Here is a 9478-nt window from a genome sequence, read left to right on the forward strand (position 1 = left end):
ATAGATGTACAAAAAGTTTTAAAATTTAAATATAAATTATATAGCGATGTTCAAATAGGATACCAGCCAAAGTCTTACGTGCATTTGGATGGAATTTGAGTTGAATTTGAAAACGGTGATTATTCGAATATCTTTCAATTTTCAGGGAAATAATGATTTTAGGAATAGTAATACACTCGTTTTTTGTAGAATTATTTAGTGATCATGGAATATTCACCTGATTTTATTGGCTTTCTTCCAATCAGCGAAGCCACATCGTAATTAATTATATATTAGCGAATTTTCCCGCTTGAACTTGCGACTAATCCTTTTCCATATTCAAATATTAAAACAAAAAAGGCAGATTGTTTATAAAAATAAGAAATGTTTGAGAATATTCCAACTTAAAATTAATATTAAATGTAGATTCTCATAAAAATTAAAAAAAAAATGAGAATATTTCGCCTTAAAATAAAAAAAAAAATAGCGCGGTCACATACTCAAGTACCTCTAATGAACGATGTACTTGTATTATTCTTTTATTAGTTTTTTTTTTTTATGTTCTATATGCTCTCTAAAAAATTTGTCCTTGACATATATTTGTATACATTAAAAGTATGGACTATTCAACTTCGCAGCATAAACTATACGCCTTCAACAAATTGATGAAATGGTCTTTTGTTATTAGTTAAAAGATAAGAGAGAAAATTAATACTAAAACCAAACAAAAACAAATATATAATATAAATTTAAAAAAAAAAAAAAAAAACTGGATTAAAGCATTACTTTTGTAGGCATACGATGGTGGATTCCTCACGGAGCAAACATGTAACATTCATTTGCCTACTATTCCTAATTAAAATTATTCATAAATATCAAGCAATCTCACTCAGATTATGCACAACAAACTTCTTAAGGCCATAAAACAGTGTCAAGTCTTTTTTTTTCAGAATTATAACTAATGTATATTCCACATTGTATCACATTCCTTGAACTTTCTTTTAACTCTCGAGTCACTACTCTTTTGTCTAGATATAAATACGTTGAAATATCAATTTGTAAAATCTTACACATGTAATTGAATCCCATGCATGTGACACTGTTACCTTATTATTCAAATATCTATTAAAGCATCAAATAGAAACTCTTTGTATGGTGAAATATAGCGATCAACGCATACAATCTAAATATAAAGAGTTTAGATTGTACTGCGTGAATCTTAAACCAAATACAGGATACGCTGTGGTACAATCTACAGAGTTTTCATTTGTGGAGTTCAAATAAAAACGACTTTTGAGTTGGTTTTAAGGGGGGGGGAGGGAGGGGGGAAGATGAAAACCCCCAAAACTTTAAAAGAAATGATAGATGCTATATATGGTAGTGTATGTCTTTAGATATATGAGTCAACTCTGCGGATTACGTGGATAAGCATCATCACGCCTTATGCACATATCTTTCATAAACATGATTAATATCCAAGAAAAAAAATCAAAATATACTAAATACAAAATACGGAACAAATTAGAGTCATTGTATTAAGGAATCATATATAATGTGTCAATCACCACATTGCAAATCTGCTTTTGTGTATGCAACTCAAGACTGGACGGTAATAACTAACATCTTTTTTCCTTTTCAGATAAAAAAAATCTAGCAAATAGTAATATCAAATAAGTTAAACCTTTTCTTTTTCCTAATTCTACACATAATAATAAAAGTTTTGTGTTATTACTAAATAATAAGGTTCAGATCAAAGCTTAAAATAAAAATGGGTCGTCTAAAAATAATACCTTCATAGAGATTTTATTGCGACGAAAAAATAAACTTTTTTCAAGAGATTTTAAGATTATTAGCTAAACATATTTATCGAAATAAAAAAGAGTCCGCTAAAAATGATAGGAAAATACTTTGACAAAGTTTCTTTGGTATTTTCTTTATAAAACCCACCATTATCACTCTATTGCACGCACCTTGATCTAACCATGGCAATTGAAGCGATTAAATGCACAGTAGTCACATTATAATTAATTTCTCAATATAGGCTATAGAAGTATATATCCACCAGAAAAGTTACACTTAACGACTTGCCATAAGAATGATTACTATAACGACTATATAATGCATGAACTAAAAAGTAAACAACATTTTCATGAAATAACACGATAATAATAAAAATAACTTATGATCATAGACATGAGTCTAATAATACAATATTCAATCCATTTATAGCAAAAAACGCATATCTCAGCTTTTAGAAAAAGGTTCTCTACTACACCTTACTCTCCTCTCGCTACCAGTCAAATCTCCATTTTTACTCATTTAATATTTTTTGCAAAATTCTCATAGTTCTGCAAAATCATGAAATAATAAAAAATTATTTTCTCTTCCTTGATTAGTTCCTCTTCTCGTTACTATATATAAAAAAAAGAAAATAATTGAATGACACCATATACACACCAGAGGATGTTTAAAGAAAACACGGAACCATATCCATGGATGGAAAGCCAGAGTACTGTTAAAAATCAACACACAAACTAATAATTAGGTTAACTAAAGAGCAAAAAACTTTGTATTGAGATATGAGTAAATGCCAAGGGAAATGGCAGCGTGATAGACCAAATGAAATCTTCAATATTGGAAGTAATAGACAATTAAAATGGATAAATATGAAACTGAAGTAATGGACAATGTAAATTAATGAATATGAAAGTAGCCAAGTATAATGACATTAAATGGAGAAGGAGAAAGGAACGTGTGAATAGGAACTAATGGAGATTAATTCATAACTACTCGGGAGAGAGAAAAGTAGAATTAAACGGAGAAGGCACAACCTTTGAAAACCTGTGCACAACTATTCCCGAACAGACATATAAAATTATTTTTTACTAATTAATTAATTCAATTAAAATACAAAATAAAAGCGAAAAATTGAGAATAAAGATAAATAAAGTTTCTGGTCTAGGAGAGTGCCACGTCAGCGGACCTATGTCTTGCTTATATACACATACACTAGTTTAGTGTACATGCGTTGCACGTGTCAATAAATTAAAAATTCTACGGAAAAAGAAAAAATTATATAAATAGCAATGGACATTAAAATATATAACATTCATTTAAATGTTAAAATTATATTATTACATTGACTTTGTTATTGAACCGTGCGTAATACACATCCAGATTTTCCTTCTCTTTGTTTTAAACACGTAATTTTGCGTAAATTTATTTTACTTTTAAACATTCAAGGAATGAACCTTTATTTTTTATATTTAAATATTTATGTTTTTGGTCGAAATTCTTTGATTGTTTAGATTAATCATAATACTTTTAAGCATTGTTATTACTTAATTTTATCTTAAAATTATTTCACAATAGAATTAGATACCCTTGCATTAACATATCCTTCTTCATACGCTGTTATTCCTACTGTGACATTTTAATTTGTTACACCAAGCATGTTAGCGAAATGTCGTTGGTCTTTTTTATCCTTGAAAAATAGATTTTTGAAAGCATATAATTGTCATTTAATTATTATCCTAATTTTTAGGAATTTGAAATCAATTAAAATTTAACTTATTGAATCCTTCCTTATTTAAATTAATAAAAAAGCTCATAATATTTAGGAACTTAAAGGAAACCACTCAAAGTTAAAGGAAACCACACAAAACGTGTCGTAATTTTTAGCAATTCTCGAGGTTAAACGAAAGAACATAAAATTTAGCAAAAAGAATGATACTTGAAGATTGTTTCGTTATTGTATATTGAGAATAAACTCCCTTTGTAAAATTACCATATACCGTTTGAATCAGAGGCGGATTCAAAAATTAAATTTTATGGGTTCAATCTTAAGATTCTTAGTGTTAAATTCATTATATTTTACAAGTTGTGGCCTCTTAAGATCGGTTGTCACATTTAACAAATATTTTGGTCGTTCAACATTTAGCGATTTAACATTCGTGTTTTTATATTATGCTAGTCCTAGCTTGCACATATAATCCACGTCAATTTTTGTCAAATATACATTAAAATGATAAACTACTTGTATGTAGTCACCTAGTATCTCAATTAAAGATAATTAGATATTATCCGAACCATAAATGATAAATAATTATATTAATTAGTTACATGTTTGTTGTTTCTGCTCCAGATTTCTAAATTGAATTTCATGTAACAAAGCATCCGTTTCTTTTCTCTACACGGATTTAATTTCTGAAGCTATTTGAAAAGATTGAGATTTTATGAATAAAGAATATGTCATATTGATAGTTGGTTCGCGGAACTTTTTGGCTAATTTTAGATATTTTACAGTGGTCCCACTTTTTGCATGAATTAATAAGCAAGTAGCCTATAATATTTTGTTAAAATTAGTATTGGCATTGACATTTATACATCGCCACTTAATAATTAATGACAAAATTTTAGCCAAAGATAAGATTTAGCCATTGAAATTCAAAAAAAAAAAAAAAAAAGTGGTAGAGAATAACCAAATCGCATCAAAGGGAGAAACATAGCTTCTGATTATTTTATGCTGTCAAATAGAAAAACTCACATACTTTAGCTTGATGGCTTGACAAGTATTCAAGAGAATTAATTATAAAAAAAATAATCATAATCGATCTCTTTCAATAATTGAAACTTAACAATTTCATCTCACCTATTAATATGAAAAAGATTATGCGATAATGAAACTGGACAAACACAACTCCTTCCGGAAAGATTAATAAAAATATAAAAATCAAAATAAATTTTAGAAGTAGATTGAACTCACATACCTTAACAGCTTGATGAGGATTCAAGAGGATTTGCCGTAAGTAACTGATATAAAAAGTTCCAAACTTGTCATTATTAACAAAATAATTCTGCAATAATGATACTGGACAAATACTACTCTTTTTAGAAAGATTAAAATATGAAAACCTAAAATAAATTTTGAAAGTAGGTGCAACGCACATACCTTAACGGCTTGATGAAGATTCAAGAGAATTATCAACTGCGAATCAATAAAAACTGGTCTCGCATTTGAATTAGAAAAAAGAACAGAAAAATCATAAAAGTTTGTACAATATCAGAATAAAATATATTTTAGATGAATCAAACCCACATTATTTGAGGAAAGTTAATGACAAACTGCAAAGTAAGATACATTCACGTTGATAGAGAACGAATAACTTCAGATAAAATAAACTCACATTATTTAAGGATAAACAACTTCAAATATCGAAAAAAGGAAGTAATAGCTCAATAATACATGTATATTATATGTGTAATGTGATGCTACTCATGTGATTTAATTGCAGGGAGAGAATATTCCTACTTACTGTTAATATAGGACTTGAGGTTGAGAAAGAAGCAAACGATATCAAATAACAATTTAGAGAGGACAAATCGAGATTCGTAGGCCAAAGGTATTTATTTATGGACACGGAATCATAGCTTAATTAGAATCAAATTTAAATTAGGTATCCAAAAAGGACTCGTATAATAATAAATGATAATTTTATCTATTGTAGAGTCTTTTAATGAAGTGCAAAAAATTCAATCAATATTTTTAAGGCACTTCGTGCTTTTAATAAAGTATAAATTATTCTTTTGGCAAAAATAAGGCATTTTTTTATTATTAAGGAAAAATAAGGCAGGGTTTCTAAGGGTTTTTATTTGAAATGTAGTTTGTCTTTTGCTAAAAATAAGAAGGTTTGTATTAGGAACCAAATTCATATGGTAGTCCATAGAGGTTTTGATTATTACAGTAATTTTCTTTTGCTAAAAATAAGGAAGGTTTATATTGGAGTTTTTATAGTGAAAGGAATTATTATATATTATTAGTGTTTAGTAATAATATATGTAAGAGGGGGCAGCGAAAAAGTTATTAGGAGGGAAATGCTCTCGGCGCACGATTAGTTAGGGTTGACTAACGTGCACCTAAGTCCATGGCTTAATCCAGCTTGGTAGTTGGATTCCAAGTTCGAGCACTTCAAACTCTAAGAAGATGGATAACGACCGCCGAAGTAGTGACCAACCTTTTAATTCGGTGGATACTACCAAGACACCGGCGATTGAGGACCAGCATACCTTGTTGGAGAATGCCACAGAACCTGATGTTAATACCCCTTCTATAGCTGAACAAGATGAGGCAATGATTGCTTCGGCTGCGGCTCGAAAGTTGGATTTCCCATCAGAGCCGCGACAGGATGTCCCAACACTAGCAGAGATTGTCAAAGGAAATAGACTTCAACAAAATGGTATGAAACTCCAATATTACCACCCTGTTATGAAGGATGGGTTGAAATTGGGGCGAGTAAACCCTATACAGGTAAAGGATCAATGCAAAAAACGGAGCACAACTCTAATAGGCTATGTTCTTGGTGGCACGCTGACCTTTAAGGAAATGTTGAAGTTTGTTTATGGTGTGTGGAGGGCAGTAGAGACTCCTAAGGTTTACCTTTATGATGATGGATACTTTATCTTTAAGTTTGATTCAGTAGAAGATAAGGAATTGGTATTGCAAAGTGGCCCTTACACCTTTGTCAACAGACCTATGATACTCAAACAGTGAGAACCAAATTTTCAATTCCAAAAGGGGTCTATGAGAGTGTTGCCAGTTTGGGTATTGTTCCCAGGCCTACCACTGCAGTATTGGACAGAGGAAAACTTAGGGAGAATTGCTAGCTCTCTTGGTAAACCCATTTGTGCTGATAAGTTGACTGCGAAAGAAGAAAGGGTATCTTACGCTAGAATTCTTATCGAAATGGACATTGCCCAACCCCTGCCTGATGAACTATTAATTGAAAAGCCTGATGGTAAAATTCACCAACAGGAGATTGATTATGAATGGAAGCCAAGCTTCTGCCAAGACTGTAACCAGTTTGGGCATGACACTGGTGGGTGTAAAAATGACCAGCAACAGGGTGAACAGGGGCCAGGTAAACAGGCTAAGAGGAGAAGGAGGAAGAAAATTCAACCAGCATGGCAAGCTAAAGCAGAGGAGGGCATTAGCAAGGAGAACTCCACAAATGTGATTGAACAATCTAGTACAATTATAGAAGCTCCTACTAGTGTTATTCCTAAGGAGACTAAGGATCAAGCTGTGATGACTGAGAACCCTTCCTTAATGCAGCTTGTTGCTCAGCCAATGGGTAAGCAGCCTGCAAGGGATGTCGTGGAGACTACTGAGCTGATGCAACCCGGCGAGGTACAAAGAATGCCTGAGAACAGAGGGAAGAAGGCTTTTGTGGTTCATGATGGAGTAGGTGGTGTTGACACAATGAAACTCCAAGAAATCAGAACAAAGAAACCGAACAGAGGGATCCCTACTGAACCTGAGTTAGCAGGTAAAGGACAACATGATCCAGGCCCTGCAAAAGGTCATGATCATAGTTTCCTGGAACATCAGAGGGCTTAACCAGCCCTTTAAACAAAATGAATTGAAAGAATTTTTGCAAAAGAATAAAGTCTCTATTATTGCAGTATTGGAGACTAGAGTAAAGATGAATAAAGCAGAAAAAATTCAGAAAAAATTGGTTTGGATTGGCAATTTGCAACAAACTATACTTTCGCTCCTAATGGCAGGATCTGGGTTGGATGGAGATCATCGCAAATGGATGTTTCAGTGCAAATGGTCACTAACCAACTCATGCATTGCCAAGTCCAGGATAAAAACTCTCCTTTTAATTGTTCTATTTCTTTTGTGTATGGATTGAACACTGTTGGGGAGAGAAGGGAACTATGGGATCAATTGAGAGGTGTCCATTCTACTTTATTAGGACCCTGGCTATTGATAGGTGATTTCAACACTTTGCTTTCATCTGAAGATAGACTTCAAGGGGCCCCTGTGCACCTCTCTGAGACTGTAGATTTCCAGAATTGCATCGATGATTTGGGTATAGGACCTATCACAAGAAGGGGTTGCCAATATTTGTGGTGTAACAAGAGAGATGCTGAGGATAGGGTATATAGCCATATCGACTGGGTGTTTGGGAATCCAGACTGGTTTCGAATATATAGAGGGCTTGAAGCTGATTTCAAGTATCCAGAATGTTCTTACCATTCCCCGGTTCTATTGAATACTGAGGTTGCTTTTGCAGAGTCAAGAGGCCTTATCGACTGCTTAATGTTTTATTGGAGCAGGAAGAATACAAACTAGTCGTGCATGAGGTATGGAGGCAATCTATCAGAGGGTGCCATATGTTTGTGATATGGAGAAAACTGAAGAGAATAGAGTTGGCCACCAGGAATATGACAAAGCAATACTCTAGCTTTGAACACAGACTTAACACGCTACATCAGAATCTCAGAGATACACAAGAGTTGATTGCTGAGGACCTGCTCAATCCGCAATTGATAGAGAAGGAAAGGGACACTATTGCCCAACTTAGGAGATGGGATGCCATACAAGAAAGAGTGCCGAGGCAAAAATCCAGGGCAATATGGATAGCAGCAGGAGACTCAAACTCTAAATTATTCCATGCCCACTTAAAAGCAAGACAAACACGGAATAGAGTGTCCAGTATTTACACAGAACAAGGGGTGAAGCTCACAAGTGCAGACCTGATTGAGAAGGAGTTTGTGGAATTCTTTAAGAAATTGCAAGGAGAAGTAGCTTCAGAACTTCCTTGTCTTGATGTCAATATTGCTAGAGATGGACCGTGCTTAACTTTAACTCAACAACAACAACTAATCACTCCAGTAACAGCAGGGGAGGTTTATGGGGCACTGAAAGAAATGCCAAATGATAAATCACCCGGAATTGACGAGTACCCTGTGGAATTTTTCAAAGAATTCTGGCCACTCATTGGTAAGGACATCATAGCAGCGGTGCTACAATTTTTCCATAATGGGAAACTATTGCAGGTCATCAACACTACTACAGTAACCTTAGTACCAAAAGTGCCTAATCCTACTTATGTGAAGGACTTCTGGCCCATTGCATGTTGTTCTACACTATATAAACTCATTGCTAAGGTTCTCACATCAAGACTGAAACTGATAGTTGACACTCTCGTGGGACAATCCCAATCAGCTTTCATTGAAGGCAGAAACATCTTGGATAATGTCATCATTGCACATGAAATCTTCAAATGTTATTCACAGAAGAGTGTATCTCCTAGATGTACTTGTTAAGGTGGATATCAGAAAGGCATACGACTCTATCGAATGGCCTTTCCTACAAATGGTCTTGCAAGAGTATAGGCTGCCGAATAAGATGGTGAAAATGATTATGGCATGTGTGTCAACTGTAAGGTACGCTCTGCTGCTCAATTGAGGACTCACCCCCAGTTTCCAAATCAAGAGAGGGCTAAGACAAGGGGACCCTATGTCCCCTTACCTATTTGTACTTGTCATGGAATACCTGCATAGATCTTTGAAGCAATTAAAGTTTGTGCCTAGCTTTAAGTATCACCCAAGATGTGCCAAAATGGACCTGTTCCGCATCTGCTTTGCTGACGATTTGCTCATGTGTTGCAAAATAGATAGCACTTCGGTGCAACTAATGCTACAAAGGTTT

Source organism: Lycium barbarum, chromosome 1 (genome assembly GCF_019175385.1).
Source record: "Lycium barbarum isolate Lr01 chromosome 1, ASM1917538v2, whole genome shotgun sequence".
NCBI lineage: Eukaryota > Viridiplantae > Streptophyta > Magnoliopsida > Solanales > Solanaceae > Lycium > Lycium barbarum.